Here is a 17,229-nt window from a genome sequence, read left to right as displayed (position 1 = left end):
TCTATCAACAGCGAAGCATCTCACTTCAGAACACATCAAGTCTTTTTGGTATTGAAAGCTGCATCAAACCAAAACATACAGTATCATTTTGCAAATGAACATAAATCCTGTCTGTGTGGCCAGAAAAAAACATGTTGAAGCAAAAAGCTTCACAGCCTACCACAATAATCACACAGAAAAACATCAACCTCAGATATCTGATCCACAAACTTAGGTCTCTTTACCGTGCATCCCTCTGTGTTGTTATATAAGCAAACCAACAAACGTTTTCCGCCAAGTAAACTAGACAGAATTACCACACAAACTATCCAATATCATTTCAGTTAGATTGTAAGCGTTTGTGGTTGCGATGGGGTGTACTCCTGCCTTTCATATGAAGAGAGCTGGGATAGGCTCCAGCAGATCCACGTGACCCTAAATAGGAATAAGTGGGTATAGATAATGGATGGATGGATGAAGTAGACAGAGCATTGTTGCCAATTTAGCAACTTTGTCACTAAGTTTAGTGAGTATTCAGACACCTCTAGCAACACACCATTATTTGCAGCGACACACCCACTGATAAACCGACTCTCATAATTGGCAATTCCATAGTCAGAATAGTCCATAGTCATAATCCATAGTCAAATGTTTCCTGGGACAAGAGCAGACGACATCGAGTCAAATTTGAAAGTGCTGGCTAATGCTAATCGTAAATATGGTAAAGTGAAAGTGACTTAACTGGCCAAGTATGGTGACCCATACTCAGAATTTGTGCTCTGCTTTTTAACCCAATCCCAAGTGCACACACACACACACACCATGCACACACCCCTGGGGCAGTGGGCAGCCAATGCTGCGGCACACCAGAGCAGTTGGGGGTCCAGTTTCCCTGCCAGACCTGAGACTCGAACCTGCAATTTTCAGGTTACAAGTGCAACTCCCTATCCATTAGGTCACAACTGCCCAGAGGTCACTAAAATTAATGTTGAGTCGGTGTATAATTTTTCCAGAACAATGTCGGGCTTCGTAGTTTTCTCTGGACCCCTCCCCAATCTGACTCTCACCTCCACGCACAGCAACTCTTCTACTCTGGAGTTGTATGCAGTGAGAGGCAGTGGGCTAATGTGGGCTTACTTATAGCTCCCCAGCTCAGCCACCAGGTGTTGGGAGTTTTCCCCGTTGAATGAGAAGGTCGCTTCCCTGTGCCTTCAGGTTGGGGACAGCTCTCTCACTGTTGTTTCGGCCTATGTGCCCAGCAGCAGTACATGGTACCCAGCCTTTTTTGGAATCTCTGGGAAGGGTGCTCAGAGGTGCTCCAACTGGGGGCTCCATAATTCTGCTGGGGGACTTCAATGCTCACGTGGGCTGTGACAGTGAAACCTGGAGAAGCGTGATTGGGAGGAACAACCTCTCCAATCTGAACCCGAGTGATGTTCTGTTGTTGAACTTCTGTGCTAGTCACAGCTTCTCCATAATGAACACCATGTTCAAGCAAAAGAGTGTCCATCAGTGCACATGGCACCAGGACACCCTAGTCCTGAGGTCGATGATCGACTTTGTGGTCGTATTATCTGACCTTCGGCCATATGTCTTGGACACTAGGTGAAGAGAGGGGCAGAGCTGTCAACTGATCACCACCTGGTAGTGTGTTGGCTATTGCTGGTGGCAGGGAAAGTGGGACAGACTCGACAGACCTAAACGTATTGTGAGGGTCTATTGGGAATGTTTGGCTGCACCTTCTGTCAGAGAGGTCTTCAACTCCCACCTCCGACAGAGGTCAAACCCGACCAACTCTCCAAAGACAACATAAGCTGAGTGATTATTTCAGCTGCTAACATGCCCCTGGATTGGAAAATAAATAAATAAATAACTAAAAAAATAGATAAAAACTAAATCTCCAACCTCCAAAACAAGTCAGAATCTATCGGGCCCTTCCTCTATGCTGTCAAATAGCACATGAAATTTGGTGGGCCCCATCATAAACCAGGCAAACAGCAACAACCTTCCCAGTAATGAAGTATCTACCTTCTTTAATAGCTGGAAAAAAGCAAATAAAACAAAACAATATGTTAGTGCATGTATCAAAGAGCATGCAACCACAAAAAACACTTGCTACATTAGAAAATCTGAAAACTTAAAAACTGCTTTCACCAGAGGCATTTGTGCAAAATTGCATTAAAAGCAACCACATCTTTCTACATATACATATGAGTGTAGTATTTCAGTACTTAGAATATGTATTTAATTACTTTAACATATTCTTATGTTTGTATTTTGGTGGGCAAATAAAATGTAATTTGCAATTCAATACAGCTTTTATTGCTATGTTCAAAATACTAAAGATACATTGTGTTATTTAATTTTATTCTTAATTAAGACACATTTTTAGCCCAAGGTTTAAACACTAGGAAAAAACATTAACAACTATTTGCCTAATACCAGTCTGTGCCAAATGTAAGCTAGTCCTGTGACAGCTCCTATAGGGTCCACAACACACATCAGTAATATAACTCCCAACATCCTCTGTACGTACAGTACAACTATCAACTGCTATTGCCCTGATTCTTCTGTTTGTAAAAAAGTATGTCTGTCTATTTTTTAGAAATTTTATATTGTAGCAGATGATTCCGTTTCCTACTCTGTTCACAAGTAGTCTTGTAGCTGCTGCTACAGGACACAGCAGGAGCAAATACAGCAATCTTTTCATTTTTGTTGGGTTTTTGTTATATGTTCTGTGTAAAAACTATGACAAATTGCCTAATTTGTAACATCTTCACATTTTTGTTGTACCTCTAGCTCATAAATGTCTTCCTGATTTGAATTTCAATTAGTTATTGGTTGATATTGGATGCTGACAAGGCTTACACAAACCATTGCTTTGATTTTCTAAACCATAGGACTTTTCAGCAAAAGGTCAACTTGACTGGGTTTGTTGAATATTTTTCATGTAATCATTTTAAGCTATCAATGCACATCATAACCAGTTAATACGTTGAACTGATATACTGTAATTGTATAAATGTATGCAGTCGAAAGCATCAACAGAAATTTATATGCCAGTCCAATTACATGGTAAGCATTTGTGAGGGGGTTATACTGTGAGTATTATTAAATGAACACAAATGATACAGTTTTTACAAGAACACGTCCTACTCTCTAGTTCTATTTCTGGTTCTCTGGTATGATACTTCACTACCATCCCCCTGACTTTTCTCTGCTATCTCCGTATCTGTCCTGATAGTGCAACGTTCTGATAGTGCTCCCACTAGACAGTTCAGCGTGTAAAGTGCTAACAGTAGTTCTGTCATCATCACTATGGAGACATTTGCTGAAATCCTGGAGCACTGAGTTGAGGAGCTGATTTGCTCTTATTTCAGGAAAGTTTTTAGGATCAAGACAAGAAACATTTGAGGCAAATTTTGCTTAGCTGAAAACCTCAAATCTACACTATGTTTCATCACCCAGCCCTAGGTCAGACCATCTGCTGCAGGGATCCAGGTTCTTCTTGCCTCTGAAAATAGTTTTTCATAAACTCTAATGGGTTGTCAATGGGCTTATTGCTTGTTATGGGCTGCACAATGAACCTGCAATCAATCTGACACCTGATGGCGTTTTATGGTAACAATCCAAAATATCTAAAGCGCCTTAAACAACACCATAATGTCTGGGAGCTGCTTAATGTGGATGGTAAGCAGCAAAGCAACCAAAAATAGACTGCAGCCACACTGTGGGTGTGTGTTGTTCAGCTAATTGGTGGCATAGTCGTCCATCTGCTACAAGTTGAGATGCTCACTGAAAATACATTATATGATTTCCAGCATGTATATGATTTCCAGCATGTATATTATCTATATCTATATATTATCTTACATTTCCCAAAAGCTAGTCCTCAGATTTTATTCTATTTGTTTGATGATCTAAACCACAATCCATTGGAATTGAAAACTAGTCTTATTATATTCATACTCCAAAATCGAATCTTGCTGCCTATGTGACTGTATGAGCACGGTTTCAGTTTATAATACAGTAGGAATCTGCATATATGTTAAATCTAAAAAAGCAGTTTCAGTTTTCACATGACAAATTGAAGACTTTCTAGTTTTTAGGGTCATAAGAATTGTAAGATTAAAAAAATAAGAACACCTAAATGGAATGTAGTTGTGAAAAAGATTAACTGTCTTCTTCTTTTCCTTTCGGCTGCTCCCTTCAAGGGTCACCACAGTGAATCATCTGCCTCCATTCAACCCTATCCTCTGTATCCTCCTCACCCACACCAACTATCCTCATGTCCTCCTTCACTATATCCAAGAACCTCCTCTTTGGTCTTCCTCTAGGCCTCCTTCCTTGGCAGCTCTAACCTCAACATCCTTTTAGTAATGTATTCACTGTCCCTCCTCTGAACATGTCCAAACTATCTTTTGTCACACATCACACCTGACACTTTCCTCCACCCATTCCAACCTGCTTCCACACGTCTCTTCACTTCTTTTCCACACTCTCCGTTGCTCTGGACTGTTGACCCTAGGTACTTAAAATCCTCCACCTTCTTCACCTCTACTCCCTGTAACCTCACCTCTCTACTTGAGTCCCTCTCATTTACACACATGTACTCTGTTTTACTGCGGCTAACCTTCATTCCTCTCCTTTCCAGAGCAAACCTCCACCTCTAGATTTTCCTCCATCTGCTCCCTGCTCTCACTACAGATGACAATGTCATCTGCAAACATCATGATCCACGGAGATTCCTGTCTAACCTCATCTGTCAGCCTGTCCATCACCACAGCAAACAAGAAGGGGCTCAAAGCCGATCCTTGGTGAAGTCCCACCTCCACCTTGAACTCCTCTGTCACCCCTACAGCACACCTCACCAATGTCTTACAGCTCTCATACATGTCCTGCACCACTCAAACATACTTCTCTTCCACTCAAGACTTCCTCATACAAAACCACAGCTCCTCTCTTGGCACCCTGTCATACGCTTTTTCCAAATCTACAAAGACACAATGCAGCTCCTTCTGGCCTTCTCTGTACTTCTCCATCAGCATTCTCAAAGCAAATATTGCATCTGTGGTGCTCTTTCTTGGCATGAAACCATTCTGCTGTTCACAAATGCTCACTTCAGACCTCAGCCTAGCCTCCACTACTCTTTCCCATAACTTCATTGTATGACTCATCAGCTTTATTCCTCTGTAGTTTCTGTGTAGATGACACACCAAGTACCCTCCTACCTGTCTCCCTGATCACTTTAGCTGGAGCTGTGGGGTCATCTGGAAGAACCTCCTGACCTCCCAGAGCTTGTTTCAGCTCCTCCCTGAAAGCCACACAACACTCTTCCTTTTTCAACTTCCACCACTTGGTCCTCCACTCTGCCCTTGTCCTCTTCATCTTCCTCACCACCAGAGTCATCCTACACACCACCATCCTATGCTGTCTGGCTACACTCTCCCCAGCCACTACTTTGCAGTCACTGATCTCTTTCAGGTTGAAACGTCTGCACAAGATGTAATGAACTTGTGTGCTCCTGCCTCCACTCTTATATGTCACCCTAGGCTCCTCCCTTTTCTGTAAAAATGTGTTCACTACAGCCATTTCCATCCTTTTTGCGAAGTCCATCTGTCCTTCTGCATTCCTGTCCTGCATACCAAACTTACCCATCACTTCCTCGTCACCTCTGTTTCCCTCACCAATATGTCCATTGAAGTCTGCCCCAATCACCACTCTCTCACCACTAGGGATACCGTGAATCACCTCATCCATCTCCCGCCAGAATTTATCCTTCTCTTCTAACTCACATCCAACCTGTGGGGCATAACCACTGACAACATTCAACATCACACCTTCAACTTCCAGCTTCAGACTCATCACCCTGTCTGACACTCTCTTCACCTCCAGAACATTCCTAGCAAAATCCTCCTTCAGGATAATGTCTACTCCATTCCTCTTTCCATCCACACCATGATAAAACAGCTTGAACCCTGCTCCTAATCTATAGGCCTTGCTACCTTTCCACCTGGTCTCCTGAACATGCAAGATATCCACCTTTCTTCTCTCCATCATATCAGCCAACTCTCTAGTTTTCCTTGACAAAGTCCCTACATTCAAAGTCCCTACTCTAAGTCCTACACTCCTGCCCTTCCTCTTCTCTTTTTGCCCACGAACACACCTTCCTCCTCTCCTTCTTTGACCAACAGTAATCCAATTTCCACTGGCACCCTGTTGGTTAACAGAACCAGTGGTGGTTGTTGTTAACCCGGGCAGCGACCGATCCGGTATGGAAGTCATATTTGTGATTCACATGTTTGATTTGGCTTAAATTTTACGTCGGATGCCCTTCCTGACACAACCCTCTGCATTTACCAGGACTTGGGACCAGCACATGAAGACACTGGATTGTGCCTTCTTATGGTTGCATTGCCTAGAAAGCTGGAAATGTCTTCCTTTAAATGAAACAATTCAAGTCAAAAAGAAATCCTCTCTTCTTATGTAATCCATGTGAAAGTAAGGAGCAGTACATTTTCTCCTGTCTCACCTCATTATAGCTAATGTGATCCTGCCTGTCACTGAGCGCATTTTTCATATGGAAATAATCTGAGGTGAGCCAGGTAATTATGTGCACACCCCTGAGAATTGGCATAAAATGTCAAGCTTCATCATAGAATTTACTTACTTTTCTGCACGTTCAGATGATGGCACGCTACCCTGGTGAAGAAGCTTTGAATGGTTCCGGACAGTGACAAAGAGTTTGCTTTCTCCCCTGAGCAAGAATGCGACTCAGATGATGGATGTTTGCATCTGCATTGCATTGCATTGCATTTCACTAATTCCCTGTCAGCCACATTCCTGAGTGAAAGGCTCATTATGTTTTTGTCTTCTCAGGTGAATCACATGATTATTCATGATCAGGCACACATCCTTGCATATGTCTTTTCTACTCAAAAAAGTGTCTTAGAAAATTTTAATGTGTGTTGTTTTCTGTGAATGAGTGAACAAGATGATTTTCACTTCATTTTGAAGCAAATACTTTTGGCTACAAGATGTAGTTCTCAAAAGTCTTGTGAACCAATGTTCTGTATGTGTTTTATGGTCTTATTTCAGTGACTTAAATTTTTTTGTTTTTCACTAACCATGCATAAACGCTGTTTTCTCAAAAACACAATCAAAATGCTGCTCACATATTATTGTAGCCCAGTTTGTGCTGATTACAGTGTTATCAGACTTTAGCCATTAATACGTTTAAAAGCAACTTTTAAAAAGCACAAATGTCAGGGCATGGCACAACTTGTCCAGGGCCCCAAAACACCCTTAGGGTTGAACAGATTCACAATCATTTGTGCTTCATAAATGGACAGATTGATATCCCTGAAGTTTAACTGTCTTGGTGTTGTACTGTGATGAAGAATGAAGTGTTCCCTTCATTTATGAGCAGTTTACTTCTAGTGTAGCAAAGCTTTACATAAAAAAGTTAAAAACATAACCTCTATCCACATTCCACATTTATAGAAATAAGGCCAAAAGTATGCAGATGACTCTGATTAACCACTGCTGTGGTAAAATTCTCTGTTGCTTGGGATGTTTAAGGTTGACTTAGAAGAGTAAACAACATCAGAAAGGGTTAGGGTGGTTTTCTTTTACTAATAGTAATAACTCTGTCAATCATAGCAGGTTATGTGTCAGTCCCAATAACAAGTCTGGGCAAAGGAAGGCATTAAACAACCTCTCACGCATTCACACAGAACATGCTCACAGACACATAGATGTGTACAATCACTCTACTGTACAAGGTGTGGCTAGATTAGACTTGCAGAAACTTGGCCTGATACATTTATCTCTGCAATCAACTAAAGCAAATGCTGTTACAATACAAGAAGTAACTACAATACTTCACACTTACAAGAAATGTAACCAAATGACACTTGCTGAACAGCAGCATGAGACAAGTTGTGTGAAAAAGTAATGACTAGGGGCAAACAAACAAAAGACCATAAAAATACAGGACAAACATTTTTAAAAAGAACTTTCATATGAAAGGAAACTTCCAAGTAAGGAAAAGGTGAATTACAGTGCTGTGAGGTTTTTTTTTTTTTTCGTATTTTTCCCCACACTCTAATGATTTAGATAATTCAAGTAAATACAGTTTTTAAATAAATTTTTAAAAACCTATGTGGCCCTATGTGAAAAAGTAATTGCTCCCTTTCCTTGCTAAATCATGAATAAAATGTAATTAACCAATTTTTTGGAAAGCTGAGTTAAATTTCACTTACCATACCCAAGCCTTATTACTGTTAGACCTGTTGAATCGAAAAATCACTTAAATAGAACCTATTTGACAAAGTGAAACCTGCTAAAAAAATCTCTAAAAGCAACATATTATGATGTGATCTAAATTCCAAGAACAGATGAGAAACAAAATAACAGATGTGTCAATTTGGAATCTGGATCTTTGAACAGTGGTGAACCTTCTTAGGAGTTGCCGGTCTACCAAAATTACTCCAAGAGCACAACAGCGGGCAAGGGCATGGCCCCCGGGGTGGCTGGGGGTGGCACTGGCTACGCCTAAAATCTGATTGGCTGCTCTCCTGGCTTCAGTTTTAACTCTACAAGCACAAAACTCACCTCAGAAGTTGCCACATACCTCCTTTCTCACCTCGTCAAGACATATAATCCACAAGAGTTGTAGCTTTTGCCATCTGTGCCTTAATTGACAGGCGAGTTGCGTTTCTGTCCCACTGACTCCAATACAAATTTGCTGCCAGTCAGTTTGGACAGCCATTTCCCTTAATAAATGAAATCATTTTAAATCTGCATTTTTTATTTTCTCAGCTTATTTTTGTATCATATTAGAATTTGTTTGATGATCTGAATCATTTAAGTGTGACAAATATCCAAAAAAATAAAAAATCAGGAAGGAGGCAAATACTTTTTCACAGCACTGTAGGAGCCCATGTTATGGTGTTGGACAAGGGTTTAGCCAACATTACGAAACAAATACACAAATACACGATCCTGTGCTTTTGGGAAGATGTGCTCCTGAGTAAACTTGCTTTTCTAGAGGAGACCAACCTGCAACTATTCAAACATGCAGACCCAGAGAGACAGCACAGCCAATAGTTAACTTTTGCCACCTCAGATGTAGAAGGGAAACCTCCTACTTGTCATGTGTGCTTGGAATGGACATACTTAAGGAACAAAAAGTGACACATTTATCTTAAATACACAGAGTGTGCAGAATACTCCCACTCAAATTCCAACCTATCACCTTCAGGGACAAGCTGAAAGGGATGGGAGGGGACCCCTCCTTTGCTTCCTGGTTCGCAGATTACCTGACAGAAAGGCACAGTTCTTCAGGCTGGGGAACCGCATCTTTCGTAGAGTTCTGAGCAACACAGGAGCTCCCCAGGCGACTGTTTTAGCTCCATTCCTGTACACACTCTACATAGCAGACTTCGCATTCTGGGTCTTGCCCCATTTAGAAGTATTCTAGTGATAAGTCTGGTGTTGTGTGTATTAGGAATGGACAGGAAGAGGAGTACAGGCACCTGTTAAAAGCCTTCAGTGGATGGAGTTCCAAAAAGTGCCTCCTACTGAACACCTCTAAAACCAAGGAAATAGTAGTGGATTTTCAAAGGTCTAAGGCCCCTCCTTATTCAGTCAACATTTGTAGTATGTATATTGAAATGGTGCCAGCTGACTAATATCTAGGATGACAAGTTGAACTGGTCACTGAACATAAATGAACTACATAAAAAAGGGCAGCGATGACTTTTCCTCCTAAGGTGGCTTAGGCCTTTTGATGTCTCCAGGAAGATGCTGCACGTTTTACCAAACTGTGGTAGCAAGTGTGCTGTTTTGTGCTGCAGTCTGCTGGACAAGGCTGCAAGATGGCTGGACAAATAGTAGCAAAAACCTGGTTCAGTGACTGGAATGAGGCTGGACACACTGGAGGCTGTGGTGAAGAGATGCACAAATAAAAAACATCTTGATGGACCGGACAAGCAACTGCAGTGGATAACTCACCTTCCTGAACTGCAGGACTGAACGATAAAAGGAAATCCTTTATCTCTACTGCCATCATGCAATACAACACCTTAGCCAATGGGAAATGACTAAACCACATGAACTGGACTGTTACTAACTACTTTTATTATTTAAAACATTTTACTTTTTCGCTGTGGCGATTAATAAATTTTGTCTCATCTCATCTTGAATTATCTTGCTGCATTTGCACCACAGATTAACTTTAAAGCAAGTTTTTGCAACACTAATTTGAATAATTCCTTCATGAAAAGCTTGGTAGAAATGGCAAGCTTCTGTTTCTGTGGTGCAGAAGTGCAATACATACACATAAATTAAGAAGGCCCTGAAGAAAGTACTAGTGGTGTGGTCAGTGGAAATCGAGCTGTAGTGAGGGGTCCTTACTATACAGGAGGATTTACCCCTCTCCTCAAAAGTGGTACAATTACAGAAGGAGCCCCTTGTTCTGGTGTCATACTTTTTCACACTTTCTCAGCACTGAAGCTGGAAGAAAGTGTGCACCAAAATTCTTTTGTTTGAAAGATGATTATATTCAAAATTATTTTGCTAAAGTTTTGTCTGTTTATGAGTGTGATTCACTGTGACAATGAAGACAAGACAACACATCTGTAGTGTTATTGTGATTATTTTGGTAAATGTTTTCACTGAGAAAAAGGGTCTGCTTTGTTCTCTTGTTTTCTTTACTACTGTAAAATCTGAATTTCTCTGTGATCAATAAAATGCTATCTTATTTAATCTAACTCTACTTATACTAGTTCAGTTCAGTTAGTTCAGTACATCATATTGCATGGCATGATGTACAGTCATATGATAGTGATCCTGTTTTTGTGCTTACAATTCATGTTTGTTGTTGTTTCTTATCCAGATCTGAGCAATTAAAAGTGCTTTACTGTTTAATTGGTGTATCTCTTCAAAGAGTGTCATTTTAAATCGCGCTGTAGGAGATTAATGGACTTAAAGTTGCTTACATCTTCCAACACCAAATTCCCAGTCCAACCCGTTGAGCCAAGCGTCGCATCAGCTGCTTATTGCAGCAGCAATACGTAATTTAAGACATGTATCAGTCTGTGTATCAGTAGAGAACAATCTACTGCAATAACTTAGCACCTTGCAATGGACAGAAAGAGTCACATAAAGCCAAAGATGAAGATATACTCAGTTGTGAGTTTCTTAAATACACTAAAGGTCTGTCATTTATTGTCACTGACATTTATGGGACAGAAAATAGGAAATTAAACTTTAATGTAATACAACGTAGCAGCATCACAAACTAAAGCCTCTACATTATAACCTAATAACACTAACAAAGTAGTGAGTTTATTATCGTAAGTTTCTTCTACAGAACATAAATTGAAACACCATGTCATAGCACAAAGACACGATATTCAGTAAAGCTGGCAGTGAAAAAAAACAAAACAAAGATGCCTCCTGATATCATGCACACAGAAAGTGCAGCACCCTGCCAAGGAGAAACTCTGGGCCTTTATTTAATCCTGGACAGCCTGCAGGATGATGCAGAGGACAACCTGTTATGTAATATACTCACAATGCTGCTGCAGCAGAAATGTCCACTACACACCGGCACATTACGGATTGCAGCCACACAACGGACACACACAATACCACAAGCAGTTGCATGGGAATAACTGCACAATACCATTAATAAATACAACTACATAAACAGCCGGCACACAAACACACTGCACAACCGCACGTACTGTTAAATGGCCTCAGATGCAGCTTGCAAAAATAGCTAGGACACACACACACACACACGCACGCACGCACGCACGCACACACACCTGTAGGCCTAAATAGCTGTAGCTGCGTGCACGAGCAGGGACAGGACCCAACAAATCCTAACAGCAGCTATACATTAACGTCCATAAAACATCATAGTCCTACTGAAACAACGAATATCACTAAAACGTCAGCAGAAATGTATGCTTAAGAAAGATGCATACATTTTACAGCCATTAAAAACAAGTTGTGTCAACTTCGTTCCCTGGCTAGAAAAAAAAAAAAGATACGCCGTCTTCTGCTTTCTACAAAGTATGGTTATTTTTTGGCCAAACTCCGGTTCAAAATGTGTTATGGTACTCACGAACAACTCACCTAAATTAATCTACCAGCTGACAATGGCATTTATTTAAACGGGGAACAGATATTATACTTATATTTTGATAGGAGTTTGACTTACTTATCAGGAAAAAAAACGCATATCTTTAACTATATTCTCTACCTACGAGAATAGCCTGGGAATCAAACCATATCCCTCCATTTACTCGTGTAGTCTTAAGTAATAGTACGGGGTTAAACAGGCACTTACTACTGTCAGAAGCCCTGCGTGGCTCCATCCAGAACAGCCTGCTGCCTGCTGATCTCACCTGGATGCATCCCGACCATAGGGGGAATGCGTTTACTCCAGCTTTATAGCGCAGGTTCTAATTCTCCAAATTCCACCAAACATTTGCTTTTTGAAGTACAATGGCCCAGCTGAGTGACTCCGCTTAGATGATGAGTGATTGCTGCAGTCCTCGGCTCTGATCGGCTGCGGCACGAAGGAGCACGGACACACGCATGCTTGACGTAATGCGCTGCCTCATTCCTTACCCTAACTGTAGCCTAAACCTGGGTCTAACCCAACCCTAAAACCAGGTCTGAAAACTCAATCAGCCCCTTTTATTTTTTCGAACTAAATTTGTCCACTCAAGCACATAAAGCCATGAGCAAATAGATGAGTCATGTCACCTTCACCCTCTACTCACATGGACTACAGGGGCAGGCGGAGGTATATCGTTTTGTTAACTATCCTGGTATTTGGTATATACAGCATTTTTTGTGCACACTTAGGTAGATTATATGGAAAAGTGTATATTGATCAACACTGACGTAACAGCATGTAAATGTATTGGGGTGAGCACAACAGCTGATTTGCAGCTATGACACTAGTTACCCTCTCCATACTTTTTTTTTCTTCAGAAAGTGCCATGCAGAGCACAGGTTACCTCGCCCTTTTACCAGTGGACATTTCTAACAATCCCATCTAGTGGCCAAATGAGGATTGACAAGTAAGAGTTTGTACAATACAGTTAAATACAAGTATATGCTCCTAAATTCTAAATTTTACTTCAAGTGGATCAAAGCAAATGTACTGGATATTTGGATAATGAATATTTGGATACTCTGCTCCAGGTATTAAAATATAGTGCGTTCCAGTAGAATAGTCTTAATGTGTTTAACACTACAAATTATTCCAAATTACAACCTTTTACTACTTAATGTGACATTTTAACCAACTGTATAAAAAAGAACGTTACCTATCATTTTAATTCACACTGTAAATGGCATAACCCATCTACACTTCCTGTCCCAGACTTTTATTTTGACACTTCCCCCCACTTCCTGCAGTCCATATTTGTCGTGCCCACATTTACTTCCTGGTTTTGACCACCTGATTGCTTTCATGTGTGTCTGATTGCCTGGACTTTGATTTTTTACCTGCCATCTCCACTTTCCATGTTCCAGTTTGTTTGCTGACATTCTAAGGCATACCTAATGATCTAAGGTTTAGATTCTAAGGCTTAGATCATTTGGTATGCCTTTGATTCTAAAGCTTAGATCATTTGGTATGCCTTAGATTCTAAGGCTTAGATCATTTGGACACCACTTTTACTACTCTGTTTTCACTGAGATTCTACAGTTGTGTGTTGGTTGCATGTTTTTTCTTGGTATAGTGTACCTGGGTGTAGTTCCCTGTGTCTTGTTGTGTCTTGCTTGTTTCTCAGCTGTCTTGTGTGTAACTGTACAGTTGTACAGCTGTCTGAAAGACTGATTGGAAACATAAATAAGTAAACCTGTAACCTATGTTAAACACAGCCAAGTGGTTCAGCTACATCTTAGGCAAATATGGAAGTGTGTTACTTTGCATGTCACCTGCATGTTTATTTTGATGGTTAATTTTATTCCTTTTTATGGGGGGAGGGTTAACTCTATTTTCTGTATATAAGATTTTGCTTTGACTGAAATAAAATCCAAGAGCCCTAGACACACATTGACATTTTGAGATGTCACAATGCCAGTCACATTCAATGCACTGCTTATGTAAAAACATTATGGATTTCACTGCAATGAATATTGTCCAAACAGAAGTTGCTTTTGTGTTATCGGTATGACAACTTCTCTAAGTTCTCACATAGTTCTCTCTCTCTCTCTCTCTATCTCTACCATAAAACCCAACCCAATTCTACCAGGGTAAGAAATGACACTACTTTAAAGTGGAGAGAAAACACTGAATAATATGACTGGTTTGTTTGACTTTAGACAATATATGGCACTACAATCAAACTTTCAAATTTAAATATTAGTCAAAGATAACACAAGTAAACACATCATGTAGTTTTTAAATGAAGGTTTTTATTATTAAGGAAAAACAAAATCCAAAACTACCCTGTGTGAAAAAGTGTTTGCCCTCCCTGTTAAAACATAACTTCACTGTGGTTTATCACACCTGAGTGCAATTCCTCTAGCCACACCCAGGCCTGATTACTGCCACACATGTTCGCAATCAAGAAATCACTTAAACAGGACCTGCCTGACAAAGTGAAGTAGACTAAAAGATCCTCAAAAGCTAAACATCATGCCGAGATCCAAAGAAATTCAAAAACAAATGAGAAAGAAAGTAATTGAGATATATCAGTCTGGAAATGCTTATAAAACCATTTCTAAAGCTTTGGGACTGCAGTGAACCACAGTGAGAGCCATTATCTACAAATGGCAAAAACATGGAACAGTGGAGAACCTTCCCAGGAGTGGCCCGGCCGACCAAAATTACCCCAAGAGCGCAGTGACAACTTATCCAGGAGGTCACAAAAGACCCCACAACAACATCCAAACAACTCCAGGCCTCACTTGCCTCAGTTAAAGTCACTGTTCATGACTCCACCATAAGAAAGAGACTTGGCAAAAATGAGCTGCATGGCAGAGTTCCAAGACGAAAACTGCTGCTGAGCAAAAAGAACAAAGGCTCGTCTCAGTTTTGCCAGAAAACATCTTGATGACTTTTGGGAAAATACTGAAGACACAAAAGTTGAACTTTTTGGAAGGTGTGTGTCCCATTACGTCTGGTGTAAAAGTAACACCGCATTTCAGAAAAAGAACATCATACCAACAGTAAAATGTGGTGGTGGTAGTGTGATGGTCTGGGGCTGTTTTGCTGCTTCAGGACCTGGAAGACTTGCTGTGATAAATGGAATCATGAATCCTGTTGTCTCCCAAAAAATCCTGAAGGAGAATATCCGGCCATCTATTTGTGACCTCAAGCTGAAGTGAACTTGGGTTCTGCAGCAGGACAATGATCCAAAACACACCAGCAAGTCCACCTCTGAATGGCAGAAGAAAAACAAAATGAAGACTTTGGAGTGGCCTAGTCGAAGTCCTGACCTGAATCTGATTGAGATGCTGTGGCATGACCTTAAAAAGGTGGTTCATGCTTAAAAACTCTTCAATGTGGCTGAGAACTTGGAATAGTCCACGTGAGTGTGTGCCAATACTTCTTGATGGTCTTTACCAGGACCAAGTCTCCAGGTTTCATTAGCAGTGTTCCAGGTGTCCCTGATTCCTGGAGAGGAGAGACACTTTTTAGAGCATTAATTCATCCTAGTAGCTGAGACATGTATTCTGCCAGTGTGTTTGTAATACATTGTGCAGTGCATGTTGTTTGGCTGCTGTAAATCACAATTTTGGTTTGGAAGCTCTTTGCATTCTTTAAGCAAAGATTTCACAATGCTTTGAGGACCACTGTGGCACAAATCCAAGGTGTAGTGATAAGTTGGGAGTGGAGATCACACCAATTCCGAAAAACACATTAGGTCACATCCCAAAAGATTAATAGGGAAGTTGTGTGACAAAATTAGCTTTTTTTTTTTGTACTTTTCTCTGAAAAATTTATTTCAATTGGTTCAGTAAACTAACACTTTTGATACCAGTAGCCAATTGTACAATGATGACAATTTTATTCCCCAGGGAACACAATTATTTGTGATCAGAGTTCTGCAGGCACCAGTATCACACAAATGAGATCTCTTTTCCACAGATGATTAGGCTGATGTGTACACTGTCAGGTGTTGACTGATTAGCTAAAACATGACAAATCAATCTCTATTGGTGTGTGTAGTGTTTCTACATCACCTGATTCAGTATGGAACCACCAGGTCCATGGTCAGTTAGGCCTGGGATCTGAAGACTGCTGAAACACAGGGGAGAACAGCAGGAGACCCAGGACATATGAACCGCATAGGCACAGAAGGCAGGAACCAGTAGGAAACCCAGGGGAACTGATAACAGGAACCAGGGAAAATGGAGTCCAGTGACACAGAACACAGGAACAGGGAAAGGCCAAGGAGACTCAGGAGAGTGTGGCCACTCACAGGAAAACAGGAGCCAGGAGGCACAGGAATCAGGAACCAGGAGGAGACCGAGAAGACTCGCAAGAGTGTGGCCCAGAGTCAGGAGTAAATGGGGAGAAGCAAGCGTTTCAGTTCTATGCAGCTAAAACCTGAAATAGTCATCAGTTCATCTCCCACTATTTGCTGTTTCTTATTTTGATTTTTACATATGTACTTTTAACTTGTCTTTTATTTCTGTAAAGCACTTTGAATTACTGTGTATGAATTGTGCTATATAAATAAACTTGCCTTGCCTTTGACACAGCACTGCAGCCATCTATTGAACAGGAGTGTATAAAATGTGTGAGGGACATTTTCAATAGAATACCTTGACAGAGACATGTCTGCTACCTCCCCGTGTGACCTGTGTGAATTCAAAGACTTTTGACACTGCTTTGTATTGAAGTAGGGGAATGCAGGAAGTGGGAAAGGGTAGTCAGGTAGTCACACACAACTTGCTAATTACATTACTGCCCTCACTGTGTATTAACTTGTGTATATGTCATCCAGGCGTGATTTTACGTGTGACAGATTGATGTGTAAATTGAAACTGCTGAGAAGGTATAAAAGACTGCTGTTACCTGTGTCCTGGGTCAATCGGTATTGGCCCCTCGTTTTGTGGAATGAATATAATATATATCATATATATATGATTTTGTTTTATAATAATTTTATATATATAAATCTTTGATTTTGAAAGGTATAACCGGATGCCCAGTGTGATACGTACGCAGTAACGTTAACGAATCTGTTATCAGCGTCACTGTCG

The 17,229-nt window shown here is 40.7% G+C and overlaps 1 protein-coding gene across 9 annotated transcripts in view; it reads right to left on the bottom strand.

Moving 5' to 3' along the window:
* LOC113128440 (microtubule-associated tumor suppressor 1 homolog) overlaps positions 1–12,535 on the bottom strand; it is a 68,520-nt gene extending 55,985 nt beyond the window's left edge. For 7 of the 9 annotated variants that reach the window (XM_026303770.1, XM_026303778.1, XM_026303776.1 and 4 more), the window contains exon 1: positions 12,344–12,535. The gene's annotated coding sequence lies outside the window, so the exon portion shown is untranslated. Of the gene's footprint in view, positions 1–8,243; positions 8,438–12,343 lie in introns of those variants that run through there. The other 2 variants (XM_026303775.1, XM_026303773.1) reach the window with 2 other exon arrangements.
* Positions 12,536–17,229: the final 4,694 nt, after the last annotated feature.

This window comes from Mastacembelus armatus, chromosome 1 (genome assembly GCF_900324485.2).
Source record: "Mastacembelus armatus chromosome 1, fMasArm1.2, whole genome shotgun sequence".
NCBI lineage: Eukaryota > Metazoa > Chordata > Actinopteri > Synbranchiformes > Mastacembelidae > Mastacembelus > Mastacembelus armatus.
Note: the sequence above shows the minus strand (reverse complement) of the source record. Positions and strands in the feature narration are given on the sequence as shown.